General features: G+C 45.6%; 1 protein-coding gene across 1 annotated transcript in view; it reads right to left on the bottom strand.

Moving 5' to 3' along the window:
* The window catches only part of LOC107999768 (uncharacterized), a 109,431-nt gene that overhangs the window by 8,847 nt on the left and 78,489 nt on the right, over window positions 1–22,095 (bottom strand). The window lies entirely within an intron of this gene.

The following is a 22,095-nucleotide window of genomic DNA, read 5'->3' as shown; positions in this document are numbered from 1 at the left end:
CTATCTATTTTCGGAATCGAATTATTAAAAATAGAGGGAAACGTTATGAACGAGAAGCGTGTCAATAACAGGTATGCGTATGTACATATATATATATATTTCTTAGAATTTAATTGCTTCGTAGCTCGCGCTTCGTAGAGAAATATATCGAGGAAATTTGTTCTCGATCTCGGTTATTTACTAACCGTGGAGACGAGAGCGACGATACGTTCTCGATATTCCAATAATTTTCTTAATTTAATAATCGATTAAACCAAGTGATATTACTTTTGCATTAATACCTTATAATTAAGACTTTAATATCGGATAATTTATTCGCGATCGCGTAATTGAAGTTAGATCCAATCGGCGCAGATCGATACTTTTTTTCCGCGTATAGAACGTTTCGACGTTTCGAAGAAGAAGAGATATCCTTGGAGGCCATCGACGAGCCTTCCTTCGATCGTAATCAGCGGCGTGCTCTCATTATCACGTTGTAATTGCATCGCTCCGTCCCGTGGACTCCCCCTCCCCTCCCTTCAACGAGCAATTTGGTTCCCCTCCTCGTGTTGGCGAACCGATCTCGAGTCTAACGCGGGGTGAAATATTAACTCCTCTGCGCGAAGGCAAACGAGCATCACGCGGAACCAGCCTGACCGGCCCATGCTCCGCCACCGAGCATTACGTTTTCACCGCGCTGTGATTTCGCTGTCCGCTTTATGGCAACTCGTTTCCAGACGAGCGGAAGCGGCTCTTCATTCTCCTCATCGGCTCTAATTACAGCGTTTACCGGCTCCGTTCCGCGGAAAAATCCGCCGGCGAGAGGGCAAAAGGCGTCGAAGCCGAGTCGCGGCGCCGAAACCGAGCACCGCGTTCGCGGATATCGACCGAGTTCCCTCTCCTTTCTTTTCCTTCTCTCGAGTTTCAGAGGTCAGGTTGAAGATTGTTCAAAATTATTCAACGGCGAAAATGTATGACCTCGTTTTGTTTTCGACGATAAATTATTGAAAGTAACTTTCGATTATTTTGCCTATCACGGATACGTTCGAGATACATTCAAGGGCCAGGGTTGAAGATTATTCAAAATTATTTAACGTCGATCCGCTTTTCGTATAACCTCGGCTCGTGTTTTGGATAATAAATGATTGAAAGTAACTTTCGATCATTAAATTTTGCCTATCACGGATACATTCAAGATACATTCAGGGACCAGGATTACTCAAGATTATTCAACGTTGAAAATGTGTAACCTCGACTCGTTTTGCTTTCGACGATAAATTATTGAAAGTAAGTTTATTCGTAACTTGGATCATTAAATTTTCCCCATCACTGATTCACGGATACATTCGAGACGATTCAGAGGCAGAGTCGAAGATTATTCAAAATTATTTAACGTGGAAAATGTATAACTTCGTTTTGCTTTCGACGATAAATTATTGAAAGTAAGTTTATTCGTAACTTGGATCATTAAATTTTCCCCATCACTGATTCACGGATACATTCGAGACGATTCAAAGGCAGGGTTGAAGATTACTCAAAATTATTTAACGTCGAAAATGTATAACTTCGTTTTGCTTTCGACGATAAATTATTGAAAGTAAGTTTATTCGTAACTTGGATCATTAAATTTTCCCCATCACTGATTCACGGATACATTCGAGACGATTCAGAGGCAGAGTCGAAGATTATTCAAAATTATTTAACGTCGAAAAAGTCGATCCTATTAAATTCGGTTTGGACGGACATGAAGAGAGGCAGAGTTGAAAAATTAACTAGTTAAAAATATCGAATAAAGTTACTTATTAATTCGTAGTCCGCTTTTCGTGTAATTTTTGGCGTCACAATTTATTTCCAATTATTACTATCGCGTTTCCAGCAATATCTCATGCAACTTAAATCACCGTTCGAGGGCTGGGCCATCGCGCGTAACGATCGCGCTGCACGCGTATGGATTGTAAAGATACGGGAAATATACGGCACGCGGAAGATTTTACGCGCGTGGAAAACTTTTGAAGGGGGGAATGGAGGAATCCTTGCGTGGAAAAGATTTGAACCGAGGATTCGATTTGTCGAGGCATCGATAAGGAGCGAGCAAACGACTTGGCACGCAAATTGCAAAGTTGCAGCGAAACGGGGTTCGAGTCGGGAACGTTATTGAGTCGTAATGTTGCGGTCGTGGGTGAGGTTGAACGTTTACGATTTGCAATTTTGAAGATGGGAAGGAAGCGTATCGTAAACGTTCAAGTTTCCTTTCCAAGTTTTCTCTCGAGAGCCGCTTTACGGAGATACCGTTTGAAAATACGGAAGGATCGATCCGCGCCGCGAAGCTTTGGCGGATTCGAAATCGATCCATTTCCCTTCTCGATTCAGTCGAGGGACTCGTTCCAACTGAAACCAAGGGAAAAATTTCCGTCGTTATAAAAGTGCCACGGCATCGAGTGGGAAACACCGCGATTCTCGGACGATGCAAATTTGTACAGGAACAGGTTTACAGGGTGTGTAATTAGAAAAAAGGATATATACGAGATACGTAATTTCTCGGGACGAGATATAATTACAACGAGTTTAGAAATATTGTGGTTCGCTCGCTCGGTGTACTCGCGAGCGAGCAGAATCTTCAATTATCTCCAGCCAGCCACTCGCGTATTGAGTCGTTCTCTCCCCCGTACGGGTAACAATTTTTCTAAATTTTCCACCGATTCCAATCGATCTTCTTCCCTTCGAGGATATCCGTAATATAAACGTTCGCGTTTCGTCTCAACTTTCGCCCGCCGAGAATAAATCTGCCCGCCAATTCCTCGCGGTCCGTTCGCGATAATTCATAAACGATTAAAATACGAGACAATCGTGTCTCGTATCAGCCAACGGATCCATCCAACCCTGTGATTTACGCTCGATTCGTCGCCTCGTTAATCCTCGCGGCAGCCTTAAGAAAGGAGAAAAAGAAGGGAGAGAAAGGGGGAGAGAGATATTATTCCCCGAGTGTCTGCTGTATCCTCGTTTATGGCAGCGATAAATGTGAAATACCGCGAAATACGGTCATCCCATTGAGCGGCGTGTTGTGCGCGGATCGCGCGATTAAAGAAACGATCTCATTGACCCTCGAATAATGCAATTTATCTCGGCTGCTGTTTCATATATATACATATATGAAAGGGTGGAGGGTGGAGAATCAGAAATAGCTGCACGATTTATGCACGATTTCGGAGAGGAGGGAAAGAATTTTGCCATCGGTCTCCCCTCCAATTGATCAACGCGGTGTGAATCGACGAATCCTCGTTCGCGCCTGATTTTATATATATATATATTGGATAATAGACGGATCGATTATGCGTAATAACGTTCATTCTTGCGCGAAGAATTTCCTTTTATATGGACGTATAATAATAACAAAGTTATTCGCGATAACGATAATTACGCTCGATACTGAAATTATAAGCTTGTATGCGATTATTTATACAAAGATATAATTATCGTACGTATCGCGGTGTGAAATATTTCGTTACGAATCCTACGCTTAAATACGCAATTTCCAAGTGTGTAAATTACACGGTTGAAAGTTGCACGAGATCGGCCGTGAAAATCCAAGCACTACGAATCGAAGAATAAAGTTAAATTTTCTCTCTTACATTCTATTCACCACCATCCGGTTATAAATATAACGTGGAAGATATTTCATCGAGAATTATATCTCTGTGTTATTCGATCGATGATTGGGAGAGATGCCTAAACAAATCTCGATGTTTTCTTTAAGAGATTTACGAGTACGACGAAACCGAAATTCTCCTTCGCGAAATCATCGAAATCACCGTCCGGAACCCGAGGTTATTCGCGCGATATATGGAATTCGAACTTCGAATACGATTTAATCCTTTTTCGAGACCGCGCCCATTATTGACTTCTATTACTGAAACCCTCGATCACTCTCGATTCCCTCTCGCGCAATTTATTTTCGTCTCAACGGTGAAAGATTATCTCCTGCGACATTCCTGAATGTTACCATTTCGTTAAACGACGTTGGAGAACGACTCTCACCCTTCCAGAGGCAAAACTCTTTTCACCAACGCTACCAACGTAATGACACGCTCAAGCCCGATATAAAAGTTCGATGCCGTTTACCGCGCAAATTACGGTAGATGATGTAATTTCATATAATTTCCCTTTCCTGTATCCAGACATCGCATTCTTATATATATATATAAAATATAACGTGTACGAGATCTCGCTTCATTTTCGACACTTGGACGTATTCCGATACGGAACGGGCAAAAGGCTGTAAATGACGAGAGTAATCGCGTGGAAAAGCAACGAGCGTGTAATCTCGGTTGGTAACTGCACCGCGAGATTCGAGATTCGTGGAGAAAATTATCGTATTATTTCGCGTTAGAAATTATCCGTGATTCGAGGTGAGAAAACGTTGAGGTTTTTCTCTTTCTTTCTTTCTTCCTTTCTTTTTCCTGCGCATTTAAACTAATACCCTGAATCAAGCTCGAGGGGAAGGTCGATTGATTTATAATAATTCTCATCTGCGATTACGCGACTCTTTTTCCACTTTGAGTGCGTAACGCTCATCGAATATGCGCGAGGCAATGTTGAACCACTTTGAGGTAAATCGACGTCTAATATCCATGTTTACGAGAGAACACGGAGGAGGGGAGGGGGGAGAAGAAGCGACGAGATCGAGGGTAACGATCGAGGCGTAATAGAACGGGAAAACGATGAATTTTCGCCCAAGTCGGCAGATTCCGATCCCGAGCGTTTCATCGATTTCAAACATCGAGATGAACTCGGAGATCGATTTAAAATACTCCCCCCGTTTCTATCTGAAACGATAATAAACCAATGATCGAAATCGGGACGAGCTGTTTGTCCGTTCATCGAGACGTAGATAAAACTTTATCGAGGTTATCCGAAGAACAAAAGGAAAAAGGGGAGGAAAATAGACGATTCGCTAATCATATATCCGCGCGTCGGATGTATAAGGATTGGAGAGAAAAAGGAGAGAGAGAGAATTAAAATATCGTTGGATTGAAAATACGTTATGATTAGATCACAGATATGGATTGATTTAGAAATAGATTGGTTTCGACCAACAAGACGAGGGCCAACGTCGCGTAAACGCCTCAATCCTCGTTGGAGAAACAGGAGTGGACGGAGTGGATGTTGATGAAAAACGCAGGAACGGTTTGCCGATAACCGATCTTTTACAAGTAATTCCAGCGACTGGGAGCGAGACGAGAGCGTGCAATTCAGGCAGCGTCGAGTATACATAAGCGCGTTGTAAAGTTTAAAGCGGCCGATCACGTAACTTCGTAACGAGCCTTTTCCTCTGGCACACGAGCTGACTTAGCCGGTTAAGTGGTGGTAACTACAGAAGTCAAATCGCGCGTTTACGCTTATTTATCGGTATCCACCGAAGTCGTAAGATTTTAAAGCGAAGGTAAATTACTGTTATCCGATCCCCTCGTTCCCTTCCAAAAGAATGCGCCGCCACGGGAAATGCGCCCATCCACGAGACGTTGATCCATCCAGCAAAAATCCCCAATTCCCTCCCTCCCTCCCTACGGAAACTTCATTTCCTCTTCCTTTCTCGTTTCAACGACTGCGTTTAATTACCGTGCGCGCTTTAAATTAATTATACGCCGCGTATAATTTTCTCCAAGACGAGGATTGCTATCGCATCGTGTCCACTTCTCCTTAAAATTTTCGAATTTAATCGTTTCTCGAAAAACAGCAGAGCCGTCTAATTCCGTTCCCTAATTTGCGAACCCTTTCAACGGGGCGCGACGCTGCCTTCCTCGTTGATCGCCACGAGAGGCGAGGCGTGCAGCGGCGGGGGAGGGGGACGGTTCACGCGGGGTCAAAGTCAACTCGGCCCGTGTCTCTACGTGCGACGAATACCGGACCGCAATTGCGTCATCCCCGTTCCGTTCCATCCGTCGTAATAAATTATCCGCGCCGTCCTCTTCCATTTCGATTCGCGTCGGCAAAGATCCTCGTTGCTGAAATTTCGTCGTTTTAAGATCGCGAATTCGTTGGAATCGAGGCGGATTCGACCTCTGGAAGAAATTATCGATCGCGTTCGTTTCCTTTCCTTTTTTTTTTTTGCCCCGAGATCTCTCGCTCGTTTCGAGCAATTAAAGTCGAGGATATTTATGGATCGGTAGCGCGAGGTGGGGGATACGTACGGAGCGGAATGTGTTTTCGCGAGATGTAATAACGTATTCATTAATAGAAGCGAAAGTGTTAAACGTCGAATTTCTCATTGAACCGAGTAGAAATTGCGTGACCATTATCAGCCCCGGACACTTACCGTGGCTTAGAGAGGCTGGCCAACAATCCCGGGCAAATAAAAGAAACCGAGGTGGAAACATTAAGATATCGGCGTTCGGTTATCGGGAATTGAATGCACTGTAAAATTCGACCGGTCAGAAATCACGGTAATCGTAAACGTCTAGACACCGTTAACACACCGACGTAACAGCTTTTACGGATCGTCTGGAAAAATGTCTGGTATATACCGGCCAACCATTAAATTCCCTATTCACCAGACCATATGCCCGTAAAATGTGGTTACCTCGAGTTTGCTCGCTATTCTATAAAATACCTCCGATAGCGCGAATACGTGATGAGTTCTCGAAAACTTGTTATGTACTCTCCCGTACTTATTACGCGCTCTTATTCGCCACGGGATCCAGATACCGTCCCCTTTTCACGCTTCGTCAAATCTCCCGTATACGCGTGCAGATAACGTTGGATCAGAATTGGCGAGAAGAATCCGTGTATCTCTCGTTCGAGACGTTCGTTGCCGTGAAATTTTTATCCCTTTTCAGTCGAAAATCCCTCGATGCGGTTAAAAGTTCTTGTTCGCGTTCTTCGGCCTATCGTTATGCAAGGAGGGAGGGAGCACGATGAAACGCGCGGTGACCCTGTGAGAAACGCGGAGTCAGCGCGGTTTAACCATCCAGTGAAAGCGAGCGACGCATAACGTGGACGCTTTTATTGCGATTTCGTGATCCCCTTTTTTCCTTTTTCGATCGAGAACCAATCGATCGAGTCTCGTTTCGACCCCATCCGATTGCTCGTTTTGCGTCGAGAAAGAATTTCGAGGGAGAGAGTCGCCCGTAGTCCCCGGATAGACAAATCGTGAAATAAGTTGAACGATTCGTCTTACGAATTTCTTTTTCTTTTAGCAACGTGATTCGAGCAACGTTTTTAGAATCGAGACGCTGTAAGACACGCTCGAAGGGAAAAGATTTCCAAGAGGTCGAAGAGGTCTCGACAACGCGATCGTGAATTTGTCGGCGAGAAAGAGGCGAGAAGAGACTAGAGAACGGTTCCCTCCGTTATTCGTGAACCGTTCGACTTGTTGTGTCTGCTCCGCTTTTATTGCCTTTGTTTTGCGGCAGACGATCGCGTTTTGTGAAAAATGCGCCCTCCCCCCCGCCAGACTACACAAAGAAAGGGGAACTGGATCATTTCGCCTTGCTCTTGTTCCCTTTCGATTCTCTTTTTTCCTCCCTCCCCCTCCTCTCTCTCTCTCTCTCTCTCTCTCTCCATCTCGAATCTCGATGGATGACGGCAATAGTAGCAGCGGATACCGAAATTAGCAGGTGTTGAGCATGCGTGTAGAATTTGAGACGAAACTCTATGTTATTTTAGTTAATACCGCGCCCGTAGGGATCGCTGATTATCGATAAACTTGCCAATTACCGATGGCCACTGGTGGCAACCTGCAATTCTGGATTTAATTAAATAAACGATCGTACGGCATTTTTCGAAAAATTGGTTGACAGATTGAAAAAAAAAGTCCGTTTCACTTTCGCGCAAATCATTTTCCTTTCCTTTCTTCCCTTTTCTTTTCGTTTCTTTTACGTACGTGTTCGTACGCGAGTAATTGAATCTCTGATCGAATTTCTTTCGTAAAGTCGTTTCGCTCGTAATTTTTTTTTTGATTAAACGTTTAAGGATTTAAGGCGAGCCTTGCAACTTAATTTTTACGTGTTTCAAAAAAAAAAAAAAAAGGAGAGAAAAATCGATTTTCTTTAATAGCCTCGGAGGGTTTTTCTCTTTTCTTTTCTTTTCTTTTTTTTCTCGCAAAGTTTAACCGCACGATATTTAATTTAATTCCTCCTCGATTATCGTTGAACGATCGTTTTTCTCCTTGCTCGACGTCGAATTGATTAAGAAAGTACAAGAAAATTTCCAATATTTCTTCGGACCGAAGTTCTTCGCGGGAGGGAAACGATCGGCTCCGTGATTCTAACTTTCCATCTGTAAAATTATACCTGTTTCACGGTCGATATAGTTTTACTACTTACTTTCCATGCCTTCGTTATTATGTCTTTTTGCCTTTTCTTTCCCTTCTCGCGGAACGTTGGCGGAAAAACGTTCACGAAAGAAACACAAATTTGTTTATCCCTTGCTTCTTCTTTGTAAGAAAAAAAAGAAGAAAAACCAGGAAGAAACACACGTAATTACAAGATATTCTGGATATTCTTTCGAATTTGCAACGTTATCGGACAAAAATCGATCAAAATTTGTTTACACGCTCGATCTTGCGTGAAAAAATATCCATGATTTTTCCTCCATATTCCTTCTATTCGATTCCCATTGCGCACTTATTACGCGATATAAATCGAATAATCGAATAATTATCAATAATAAATAATAATAACTGCACATACGAGAGGTGTACACGTAAGAGATAAATGCACGAAAGGAGGAAAAAAAAAAAGAATACGCATTATGCAAAACACACGCAAATTATGCAAATTACAGAATCGAAATAAAAAGATTTCACATTTTTTTAAAGCGTTGTAATGGCACAAAACAAATTTTTGTCTATATCTCATTTACCTATTCTTCTTTTCTTCTCTTTTCTCGTTTCTTTCTTTCTTTTTTTTTTTTTTATAAAACGCGTGCATTTGCATAAACATCCGCCGTTCAACGATAACCGTCCCTGTGTAATCACTGCTTGCCCAGATGATTAACACGTTCCCTGTCCTGGCCACGTCTTTAAATCGGAATTGTTATACCTATAATACATCCTCTACAGCGTGGAATCTCAATGAAAAAAAAAGAAAAAAGAAACGTTGCATCGATCGATATTAAATGTCGGAAAAAAGTTGCCCGAAATCTTCGTTCCAAAGTTATACTCGAGCAACGGGTCACGTGCGGAATGAATCCCAGAGTTGCACGTTACGCGATACTTTCGCAAAGTCCATCCACGTTCCGAGCAGCCTATTCTATTCTAGTTCTCGTACGAGCGCCCATCTTCACGTTCACGCCGCGTTTCTGCACCTCTAATAACCGAATAGAAGATCCGTTGGTCGGATCTACTCGTCCTCTCTTCGTCGTCCGTTTCTTTTCAAAGGTAATTCGACACGTTTAACGGAGGGGGGCGGGGCTGGGTGGGAGGTTATCGCTCCCCTCCCTTCCCTTTTCCAATTGCTCTCTCGACGAGAAGCGAATTCGTCGAAGGAATGGAGCCGATATCGGGCTCGTCGATCTTCCGTCGATGGATGTTGAGTTTCTCGTCGAAGATTACGAGGCGAGGGTTACGTAAGGAATTCTAAATGAAGAAGAAAATATATATATATATATTATATAAGATAATTCAGAGAGTGGATTCACGCGCGGAGAAGAACGAAGAGAGTGGTACGTGTTCATTTTTGCCGGTGAAAAGAAGAAAGAAAACGTTTCAAAGGCGGCTCGATTACAACGCGACGGGACACGCGAGAGCTTAAAGATAGAGTAGTGGAATGTGGGCCTGTCATCGTTTGAAATAGAAAACGCTCGTTGCTTCAGTTTTGAATAAAATATCTAGAAATTCGTCCAACTTGGAATAGACTCTCCAACTGCGATTCCACTTGGTTTAGGGATAGATCATTGGAATGATTGTGCAACGGCTATCAGCATCGTGCGAAACGATGTATCATTTCGATTTGTCGAGCGATACGATTATTAATGCTTGCAGCAAAATTATTATTATCCAGTGAAACCGAAACTATTAATTCGAACGTTCGACAGGGTGAACGAGATCCACTTTGTTCGAGTCGCTCTACATTATCGACGCTGGTTTCCTTTTACGGCACGATTGTTAAGAAAGCGCGATTCAATCGATGATTCAATCGAACGACACGTGGGATTGCACGCGCGCGTATCAATCATCCGTGTTTTGGCGCGATCCATTCTTAACGCGACCGATGGAAAATCGTTTTAACTATCGTCTGGGTCGGGTTGTTTGGGTCGGTAACCGGTGACCCAAGAAGATTTATTTAACGGATTGTTGACCAGCTGGGAATATATATATTCGCATATTTATAGTCCATACGGACCCGCCTTCCTGCGTTCGAGATACGAGCGCGACAAAAGTGCGTACCATTTCTCGTACCGCGAGAAATGGAAAAATCAAAGAGGAAAAGGTGTGGAATAAGGATTTAAGGATGGAAGATGGATCTCGTTCGAGGGATCGTAAAAATCGAGCTGGCTCGAATCGCGCCTCGAACGATCGATCAACCGAAATCGTGGCTGGCGAAAAAAAGGGGCGGTGTGCACCGATGCGGCAAGATTTACGGTGACTTAATCGCGCCACGGCGATGTAGAGCTCGAGAGGAGGACGGTTAATCGAATTAGCGAATTAATTGCGTTATTAGACGCGACGGGGGTACATACCCGCGCCAATAATCGTAAATCAACGGATTGAATTTTGCTCCACCACGCGCCTCGTCTTAGATCCGTCTCTCCTTTCTTTTTCTTCTTTTTCGCGGTTCCTTGTTCCCCGTTTCTTCCCTAATTCCGAGGTATTAATCGTTTAATAGGCGTTTTGCCCGTGTATTTTGGGAGATCGATGGGAACTGTGCGCCTCATTTTCCACGCGAACCATCTCTCCTCGTCGATTTGAATTTCGAATTTTGATAAGCGCAGAGCATTTCGAGTATTCGAGAAAGAGCGTCTAGAAAGCTCGAAATTTCTCGCTAATTTTAAGCTGTTAATCCACGAACGATCTCCTCTCCAAATTCGATTTCAAGTGAATTTCGAATTTCGATAATTTGATAGGTAGAGTATTTCGAGTATTCTGTTAACAGACGAGAAGGCGTCGTTTTTCCACGCGAACGACCTCCTCTCCTCGTCATTTTAATTTAAAACGAATTTCGAATTTCGAGAGAATGCCCGAAATTTCTCGTCACTTTCGTATAAATCGGTGTAGACGTTGCGTGGCAGTTCTTGGGACGAGTCTATGCTCGAACGAAAAACGATTATTTGCATAATTTTTATATCGTTCCCTGAACGGTTCCCTTTCCGAGGGGAAGAAGCGTCGGAGATTCGGACTTGAAAACACGGTGTAAAAATAGAAGACGTAAAACATATTTCTTCTCTCTCCCTTCCCCTTCGGTGTGCAAACCACAAAATATATATCGTACAATATTTAAACCGCGAAAAGTCGAAATAAGAAGGCGTGGAGTGGCACACGAAACCCACAACGATTCCGTTATCTCCCTTCGTCCCGAGAAGGAAAGAGAAAGCCAGAGAGAGAGAAAATTTCGAGCGCGCGTCTCTTATAAATCTCCGGCCAGAAGCATCCCCAAGAAATAAGACGTTTTCCCACGGGGGAACGTCCATTCACGAGCACGAAAATTTGAGAGGCCGAAAAAAAAGGGTGAACGTTTTACCGGCCGCCTCGGTCGAGAGAGAGAGAGAGAGAGAGGATTATTTAGGGGCATTCCTCGAACGCCCACCGGTCACCCACGAGCCACGAAACGCCACCACGAGATCTCTACGGTCCCTAAACTGTTGCGCTCCTCTTCTGGACATCACCGCTAAACGAGACGAAACGTTAAGTTAGAGAGGGAGAGAGAGATACCTCTTCTCCGCCTGGCTCGTGATCTTCAACTGGAAAGACGGATTACTCGTGGCCGGCGTGCGCATGCGATTCCCCGCTTCTTCTTTCTTTTTCGCGCCCGAGCATCTCCCCCTTTCTCACGCCCTCCTTTCAATTGTCCTTTCGCCTCTTTCCTTTTCTCCCCCCTTTCTTTTTCTTCTCATCCAATTCCTGCTTCGACGCCTTAATCGAGCGATTGGAAAGGCGTGGGCGAAATATTAAAGGAAGAAAGGGAAGAATTCCGGAAGGTAGGTCGAGCAATTCCCCTCCCTCGAGTCTGGCCGGCCCCGAAAAAGCTCACGAAACGATCGTCTATCATAATATTTGTGCCCGTCCGCGGCATTGAATTATGCCGCGCGGTCACGAAGGGAGAAAAGGGAATGGAAGGAGATCGCGGGCGTATATCTTGGTCGAGGAGAGGCCGGCGAGGGTACGGCGAGTATATGGGGACTGATGTACGATGGGGACAAGGAGGAGCGTGGCCGATTTTAACGAGATCCGGCCAGATCACCGCCCCGATAAACTATCTCCGGCCGAGGTTTACGAGATCCGAGATTCGATCGCCGGGGAATATTCATATTTCCCCGGCCGTGTTTCCTTGATACTCGTAATTAAAGCGGATAGGATAATCCCGAGAAAGCTTCTTTCACGATTGTAAAGAAAAATTATTTCACCGAAAGAATCTGGAACGAAGGACGGTGAGCACGAATGGAGACGAAGACGAAGAATTTTCAATTACCGTAACTCAACGTTTACCATCCGCGTCGTAGTCTACGTCCTGTTGGCATGCGCGCACGATATTTCGACCGAAAGATATCTAAATGGACGGCTCGTTTGAATAAACATTGTCGCGTAAAGAATCGGAAATACAAGCATATCTCGTCTCGTAACAGGGCCGATAAGGGCGCGATTTCCAATCGAGAGTCCTCGGTGCGGGGAAGAAGGGTTCCCTTTTTTATTTACACGCGCCTATCCCGACTCGAATCTCTCGTGCAACAATCTCTTCGTTTCCCGAAATTTAACGAGCGTGCATCCTTGCCCTCGTGTAAATTAATATCGATCTCTGGCCGTTGACGTTAACGTCCCTGCCGAAAATCTCCTGTCGATAACCGGTCGAATCCTCCCTCTTCCTTCCACGTTCCTCCCTCCGCTTCTCTCGAGTTGGACGGAAAAATGGGGGGAAGCTCGGGAGAAAAGGAAAAGAAGAGGAGAAAATGGGCCACCATTTTTCCGTGGATGGAGTCGTCTCCCACGAGAGGAGACGAGAATTCACGCGTGCCCCTCCGTTTAAGTAACGCGAAGTCGGTGTCTCGGGGTGGATCGTTGGCCGGATGTATTTATGTGACACCACGGTCGATAAGGCGAACAGCCAATTAAAGTTGAAAGCCGGCCGAAACTCGAGGAGGCAACCCCCCGTCGTCGGCTGCCGACCGCCGTTTCACGCGGCCTCGATCAAACCGATCGGCTTTTCGCTCGCTCGCGCCCTCTCCTCGGCCACGCCCCGCGCGAGATCCACCCATTTTTCGCCTTTCCGTTGTCATATCCGCTCGGGTTCTCGCGGTATGGCCGATCTCTCCAGGATTTTTATTATGCGAGGGCGAGAAGGGGAGGGCATCGCTCGTAAATTTGGCGGCTGCCTCGACCCAGCCTCCAATTACGTCTTAACTTTATCGACACCCGAGAGTAGCGGATGGGGTAACCCGGTTTCGTCGCCTCGGCTTCCGTTCCATTTCGCGGGTCTAACAGGAGGACGGAGGAGGGGGGGTGGTCGTTCGAGTCGAAAAGAAAGAAAGAAGAAGCAACGAGATATCGGATCGAGCCGATTTCTAGAAACCGATTTCTCGCGAAAACCACTTTCACTTTCCCCCGGCTTCCTCTCGGAGAAATTCGGCCGGCTCGAGGTCGTCTCGGGGAAGCGCTGGAAACCGCCCACGCCCGATTCGACCCGCTGCCTGCCGCCCATTCACCGATCCCGCCGCTGAAACGCGATAACGTAATCCGGTTATTCGCCGATTTTCATCCGGAACATCGCGTCGGTGGCATTAACGGGCCCGGTTATCTCGTTGAGCGGACCAGGATCCACCGGGACGCCTTTTACATCTATTACAACCTCTTTATCCTCAACCTCCCCCTTTCCCGGTCCCGAGGACCGCCTCGCGAGGGAATCGAACGTGATGGAAACGCGATGGACCGAGGTTGGAGGAGGGAGGGGGATAGCTTTATCGATATTTATTTCGTGCATTCGGTTTTATTGAGAGATCTCTCCCTATCTCTCGCTCCTTACCCGCACCCTTTAACGGTTAATTTATACGCGCCTACTTCCTGCCGCGATAACCGTGTGTCCTCCTATTCGGGACGGAGGAGGAATTTTGTTTTCGACCGAGGGATCGCGTGGGATGGATGGTCGCCGTTTCCTCGCGCGCGGTATCTTCTTCTTCTTCTTCTTCTTCTTCTTCGATCGAAACGCGTTTTTCCACGTTACGCGTTACACCGCGTGGCGCGTTACAGCGATAGCGTTCCATCCTCTACCCCGTTGCAAGCGTTGGTAATAACGGGCACGTTTCGCGAAACCGGGGAACGGAAACGGCATAATAATAAACACGATACGAGGGAAGAAACCGAATCCCTCGCAGCGCCATTAAGCAAGCCAGCACAATTTATCGCGAGTTTACACGGTAATTGGCGCGCGAGTGCTCGCTATTACGATCCCCTTCCTATCCGCTCTTCTACGTCTACTTATCCGCGCTACCTAATTTAGATGCGGATCACAAGGAATCCACGGTGTCCATTAAAAAATTCCACCAACACACACGCGCCACGCAACCTCTCCCCCTTGGACGCCATTAGCAACCGAGGAGAGAGCCGAAACTACGCCGCGCAGCGCACCACACCCGACGATCGCGCGTTATTCAGAGGTTGTTGCACCAAAAGCGCGCGTGTGCGCGTTACGGGCGGCATTCCGAACGAGTCGAATTGGCTGGAAGGAAACGGAACCGGGGACAAAAAGCGGGGAAACCGGGAGAATCGGCTGACGACCCGCTGCGCGGGACCGACACCCCTGCTCGAACCGGGGTGAACCCCGTTTTGACGCGCTCGAAATAATTGGGGATACCTCCACGAATTTCTGCCCGTCCAGCTTCCACTCCCTCTTCCTTCCTTCTTCCCCCCTCGCCTCGGGGACGGAACGGGAAGAGGAGGAGGAGAGAAGGCACGAAGGGACACCCGTTCCTCGGAAAAGTCTCGGATTCCACGGGTACAAATTAAGTATTTAAGATAATTAGCTCGGCTCTCGTCCTCGTAGCGAAGGAGCCGAGAAGATGTTATCGCGTTATATTTCTCTCTCTCGGCCAGGATCGGAGGAGCTTCTCGTCGCCCGACACTGATTTACGTGGACGCGCCACGAAACACGGACCGCCCCGTCATTATTTTTATCTTCGGCCGGTGACTAAACAATTGCCAACTCTCTCGACGACCAGGCTCCATTCGCCACCCCATTCGTTGTAACTCGATGTAACGATCGTATTTTTCTCCTCCTCTTCTCTTCCCCTCCAACCAACAACATCCTCCTTCGATCGTCCCCGGAAATTTTCACCAGAAATGAGAAGAGAGTGTAAACGTTTGCGTCCAGCCTAAATATAACGTCGGAAATTAAAGGTGGTCGTTTGGAATGTTCAGAGCGCGCAACGAGGCTGATCATCGATGATCCTTTTCGAAATTCGGGAGAGCAGTCGCTACGCCTGGACGAAAACTCGCGAGCGATTTTACGACTAGGCTGTCGGCACGCTTGTGGGAACGTTGCCCACTTTTGGAGAACCATTACCGGGACGCTTATGGTTGTCGAGAGGTTGGCCGTCGCCCCTCGTCTCAGCACGAGCCGTGACGAGAGGCAATCGTTTTTACGCGTCGTTACCAGCAACCCTGCCATGTAATGCCTCCACGCGCCAGCTGGAACGCGTTGAAAGGGTGGCCTCCTCTCTCTCTTTCGGCGATGGATTAGCCGAGGAACGCGTGGCGAGAGATCGTGGAATTCGAAGAGGCTTTTCCGCGACGAATAAACAAATAAAGGAAGGGAGGAAACTCGAATGGTATTAAACGCGAGGATACGTACGATCCCGCTTTACCTCGATCACGCCTAAATTCGAGCCGTAACTTTTCATTAACGTCGGGACGCCGCGGTTAATGCGGCAAAACAAGACAATTCCCTTCCACGACACGGGATATAATATTAATATGCCGTAATGTCGCGTCATTATCGTTACGGGCGCAGTTATTCTAATTCCGTTGGCTTCCGTCGCGGGTAGGCAGGCAGGCACGCACACGCTCTCAGAGTTTCGCGTTGTTGGAGGGACGGAGAGAGTAATAGTCGGTGCGAGGCTCGTAAAATAGGGCATCGCTCGCGGATCAAACGCGACGGTCACATTTTCGATAGAACGGGCCTTAAACGGGCCATTAACCGGGTACATTGTATGGGTAGGACGGTGTCTCGAGGCGGTGTTTAGCAGCTATAAATTAAGCTACAAATGAATAAATAAGATGGAAACAGGGTATGGTTAACCGTCGTAACGCGACATTGGTCTCTTTTCCGCCCCGGGAATTTTTATCCGGGCTTCGAGCACGTCCTTTCGTATCGAATTAATGCCTATCATCGAGCGTTGGATGGATTAGAGTCGATTATTGGATGACATCGTTTACGTTAATGAGGGACGCGTTTGCCTCGAGTTTTTGCGTTTTGCGAGAGTACACTCTGTCCCCTCTCCTCCTCTGCGAATTTTCATTTTTTCCCTCTTTTTTTCGAGCAGAGCGGCGGTCCTCCTCCTCCTCCTCCTCGGTTCGAGCCGGGGATAGGATAGAAGATAGGACGAAACCTCGTTCGAAACCTCGTTGCCAACCTCGTCTCCGCGACGCGATCTCGGAATTATAGAGCCTTTATATTTTACGACCGATACGAGAATCACCCGATTAATTAGAGAATCGTTGAAAAATCCGTCGGAATGATGTAAGAAAATAAACGCGGTGCTTTCGGAACGATGAATAAACGATGGGCTCGTATGTGGTAGTGGCATAATGCTACTAATCTAACATGCGTTACATTATCGGGCAAAATGTTATGATTGAAAATCGATCTTAACGTTGAAATATAATATTATTTCTATCATTTATATTTTACGGTAGTAAAGTATTTTTTAAATACTTTAGAGCTATATCCCTTTTACGTTACCATCCATCGACTTGCTCTCAGCAACCAATTCTTGCAACTTGTATTTCCAATTCGTCACTCGTAATTATTCATAAATTCAGGGTAATGAATATGTATCGGTAGCAAAGTTTCGAGTCGATCCAGCGACGAAATATATATATATATATATATATACACGGGTAGATTGTTTATCGTTTCGTTAAATATTTAAATCGAGATCGATCTCGCCAAAGGCGATCCCCTCCCTCCTCCTCAAAAAACTAAAGATTGCCGGCAACGCAGGATAACGTACACGCGATAATTTGCCGTAAGGGGTGTCGGATAACGCCGCTCGAAAGATTAAACATTGGCTCGGGATTACGGGGTGGAAAACGTTAAACGTCGATTTTTCCATTCCCGTCGAGGGATGCGATGGAAAAGGACGCGACGAAAAAGTGCGTATCTTAAAGATACGAGATGATAAATAAATTGTAAAATGGGAATTTCTCTCTCTGTTTGGAGGGAAGTTGTATGGCGCGAGGTTGTATGGCGCTGTGATATGGCGATGCGAAATTTAATCGATCAGCGATAGAGAGATGATAAATTTTGATTAAACGGTCATTTTTGATATTGGAACGAGCGGTTACCGCTATAAATGGCTAGCGAGGCGAAAAATTGCGGTTAAATAAAATCGCGACGAGCCGTAAACGTAACGAGAAGTGTACGAGTTTCTCGAGAAATGGAAGAAAAAGATCCGGCCGCACTTCCTCCAGATTTTATCAACTGGAACTGGAAATGAACTTCGCTCCGCGCTTCGCCGGCAATTTGTCGCCTACTAAAAAAAAAAAAGAAGAGAAGAAAAGAAGAATTTCTTGCCGATAAAATTTTGCTTTCCGTATCCATTTATCCGTTTATCGTTTCATCGAAAATTTCTTATCGAAGGACAAATAAGCCTCGTTTCCTTCTCGCATCTTCGAAATCATCGCGTGGCACGCGACGAAACTTTAAAACTGGATTAAAGTAATAAGAGATAAGAGGCACGCTTTTTCGGCCTGCATCGAGGATGACCCTGCTTTTTACTCGACTGGAAAACGATGAGAGAGAAAAAGGGAAAGTGATGTCTCTCTCTCTCCTCACGTATCGCAAATATTCTTCTCCTTTCTTTTTCTCGAGTAACAAATTAATCGTCAAATGCTGCATTTGCACGGTCCTGTTTGAGAAGAGGGGAAATTTTGCTCCTTTTCCCATGGGCGCGTGTTGCATCACGGCGGCGGATGGAAAAAGTAAAACGCGAAGGATGCCTGGTAACAGGCGAGCGAGTTTCACGGCGTCGGAGAGCTTCTCTCTAAATCGGGATTTTCGTGGCGGGGCAGAGTTCGTTTAACTTTCAAATTGACCCCGATTTAAACCAGAAAAAGAAGGCTAGGAGGCGGAAGACGCTCGTCTCGGCGAGCGTGTTCGTTTCGATGACTTCCTGGCTGGATGGGAAAAAGGGTCTCGGTCGACGTCTCTCCGCGGCCTCGGTCGCGAAAATAGTATCCGGCGTAGAGTGTTCAACGCGTCACCCCTGGAAAATTAGATTTCGCGGAAACTGGAGCTTCCGTCGGAATTTTTGGATCCGTTTCAAGCGCAACGCTTTAACCTTCCTCCCTTTTTCTTTCTTCTTCTTTCCCTTTTCGCTCTCTTTACTTTTTGCAGTCGAAACTCCGCGGAGAGGCTGTTATTCCACCGCGAAACTGGAGATAAACGTGTCCTCTAGAAATCCATTTCTCATTTTCGATCATTACCCTCGTTGTTACACGGATAACGAAACCTGTGGCTGATCGCCAGCGAGCAAAGAGAGGAGGAGATCCAGGCAGGAGACCACCTGGTATAAATACAAAATGCCCGTGCCTGCGTAAGATATTATTGCTCGACTCGAGGCAAACTGGCGGCATAAGTTAATTGGGAAAGCAATTGCTGATAAAGTGCAATTGGAAAAACGAGGGGGAGAGGGGAGGGGGAGCGAGCTGTTTACGCACACGAGACACGCGAGCGCGATATTCTCCTCCTTCTTTCCTCCACCTTATTCCACGCGCTGATTTGTTTATTTATGCCGGCTAGGATCCGTACACACCCGATTAGGCCGAGGGAAATCCTCGATAAGGATAATGGTTACACGTCCGTTCCACTCCATTCTCCGCTGTCAATTAAACGCGTTTTTTCCCTTCCCTCCCCTTCCTTCTTATACACGCATTATCGATTACACGCGCTGAAGGATGAGGCAGAAGCGTTTCATTCGACTCGCGGCGTCGTTCTTCTCGATTTTCGAACCTCGAGTCGAGAAGGAAGGAAAGTGGAGCAGTGGAAAAATGCGGGGATAAGATCTTGTTTCCCCGCAAATTCCTGCTGCTTAACGAGGAGGGAGGGGGTTAAAAATGATCCATCTGTTCCCTCCCCTCCAAAGAGACCGCATCTTTCCGGACGTTTCTCAAGCAGAGATCTCGTAATAGGAAATATACGGTCGCATCGAATTAGGGAAAGATGTTTCTCTGATCATTTTTTTACTTTCGCTGAAATTCCTAGACAGATGAATTCGAGGGGAGAGAAGGAGGAGGCGGGGAGAGCACGCGACAAAAAGAAACCTCGTAGCAAGGTGAACTCGTGCGAGGCGCAGGATGCGGTCGGCATTGAAACGGCCTTCGACTCTATTCTCGACCTATACGCCAGAGACTTCCTCCTCCTCCTCCTGGCTACGAGTTTCATTCGCGATATCGGGCCCACCGTTCCAGGAGAGCCCGCATTTTCCTTTTCTCATCCCTTTCTCTCCTTGGATCGAATCCGACCGAGTGTCGAAATCTTGCAATTTGGGTTTGTTTGAAATACCAGCAATTCGAAAATTTAGCAGAAGATACGACATTAACCGTGGAAAATGGAGTAGGCAAGTATTCTGTATATCAGCTATCGCCCCTTTAATGATACGCTTCTCTCGCCGCGATATAATTTAAATTATTACGATGGTACGGGCGATCGTTCGCCTCCTCACCTTTTAATAAAGCGACAGAGGGAGCGTGGAGGATTTATTGGGCGGCCGCTGTCCGCGGCCAAAAAGGATAAGGCAGCCACGGGAGGTATAACGTTTCCAGATATCGTTTCGATATCACATCTTCACCAGGATGCGGCGGGGAAATTTTACGATGTTGAAAGATGCGACCGGTATCAGGTGGTTCTCGAGCCCGAGATCTCGAATCCCGATTATTAACCCTGAATCGGTCAAGTTGGTAGGGATTAGCCTTGAGATCGCCGATCTCGCCATCGTTTTACCCACGATATTTTCATCGTGTACGCTCCCATCGCATGGAATATTACCGCAGCTATACGTACATACATTCATATATATTTATTCATCCATGTTATCCAATGATAATAATAATTGAAATAATCGGCAACAATTTTCGCCCGACTCGGTTCTACATTTACAACGAGCGAGTAAATTCGCGTTTAGCTACACCGGCGCATCGTTATTATTATGCACCGTGTGTTCCCACTCAATATTTGTTCTCTCTTTCGTCGAGAATAATAATAATCGAGATATCGTGCAACCTCAACAACTTTAATCTTTCGTTGGAAATAGATCGAAGAGGCGTTGACGCGCAACAGGGAATTATCCTAGATAACAAATTGATTATTCTCGGCGAAAAAGCGCGTGGCTATTTCTTCGAATCTTCTCCTCCATCGATGTACCGTGTCGGGAATTGGAAGAGATAGGTGCAAAGTAATAATTAGAAAATCCGCGTAATTATCGACCCTCCAATTTCTCTCTCTACTCTCCGTTTAATCGTCGGCCAGAGTTGGGCGTAGCGACGGATAGTTTTAATTACCGGGTAATGGTAGTTGATGGTTAAAAACAGGTTGACGCGTGTTTACGCGTTCGCAATTCCACCTTCGATATTGGAAAAAAATAAATAAATAAATAAATCTAGGAATTTTTTGATTATCGGGGATTATTGGCGAATAATCCAGAGAGTGGTTAAAGTTTCCGGGAAATACAGCGATTAATTTTATTATCGTCCGACTGATTAAAAGAAACCAACTTCTGGACGAATATTCGACTCGACTCGAAGATTACCGATTTGATCGTCTTAAAACGATGTATGACATCGGTAATTCGTTGATCGAGAGGACGAGTGACGGTAAATACCCATTTTATTTAAATACAATGTTACGGCCACTCTTCAATTGTCGGATTAACGTTCCACCGAATGTTCGATCATCCGATCAGTGTCGATTACAGTCACCGACTAATGTGACTGGTTTTGAACCGATCTCCAGCGGTGAGAGAGAGAGAGAGAGAGGGAGAGAGAGGAAAAGAAAAAAAGAAAGAGGGGAAAAAGGAGGAAAGACGAAAAGAGAGAGAAACGAAAGGACCGAGAAAAGATACGGATTATTCAGAAGAGAATAATTTAATTTCTTCGAAATTTAATAGATCCGGGAGAGATGTAAATAAATAAATAAATAAATAAGTAAAAAAAGGGAGAGCTGGGTAAAAACAGGGGAAGGGGAAATTAATTTGAAAGTGCAGGAGAGACATCAACCTGTTCCCCGTTCCCGCTTATTTTCCAATCTTTTATTTCCAGGCAAAATATACAACCTGTCCAACCAACACCCTGTATAAATCAATCGAATCGATAACAATCGCGGTAAACGGCGGTTCTATCAATCCAATTTTTCCGCCATTTACATTTTCACCTGACTAGAAACTTGGCATTAATAAACATTGACAAGTCGGTATAATTGACATCATAAAATAAATACATCGCCCGCCGTATATAACAGCGTTTCAGCTTTCACCTTTCAACGGGCACCGTTCGAGAATTCGATCTCGTTATTCAGATCTTCGTGATAGGGGAAGAAAAAGAGAGAGAGAGAGAGAGAGAAAAAAGAAGAAGAAAAGAAAGAAAGAAAAATACGAGGGCGTTACGTCAATCATTACGCGGCGCGTAGAAAGAAAATTGTCTAATATCGCGTTATAGATCTCGCATCTAAACATCGATTTCTACGCTAATAAGACGAAACT

Source organism: Apis cerana, linkage group LG16, assembly GCF_029169275.1.
Source record: "Apis cerana isolate GH-2021 linkage group LG16, AcerK_1.0, whole genome shotgun sequence".
Classification (NCBI taxonomy): Eukaryota; Metazoa; Arthropoda; class Insecta; order Hymenoptera; family Apidae; genus Apis; species Apis cerana.
The sequence above is the reverse complement of the archived record's forward strand: the minus strand, read 5'-3'. Positions and strand labels throughout refer to the sequence as shown.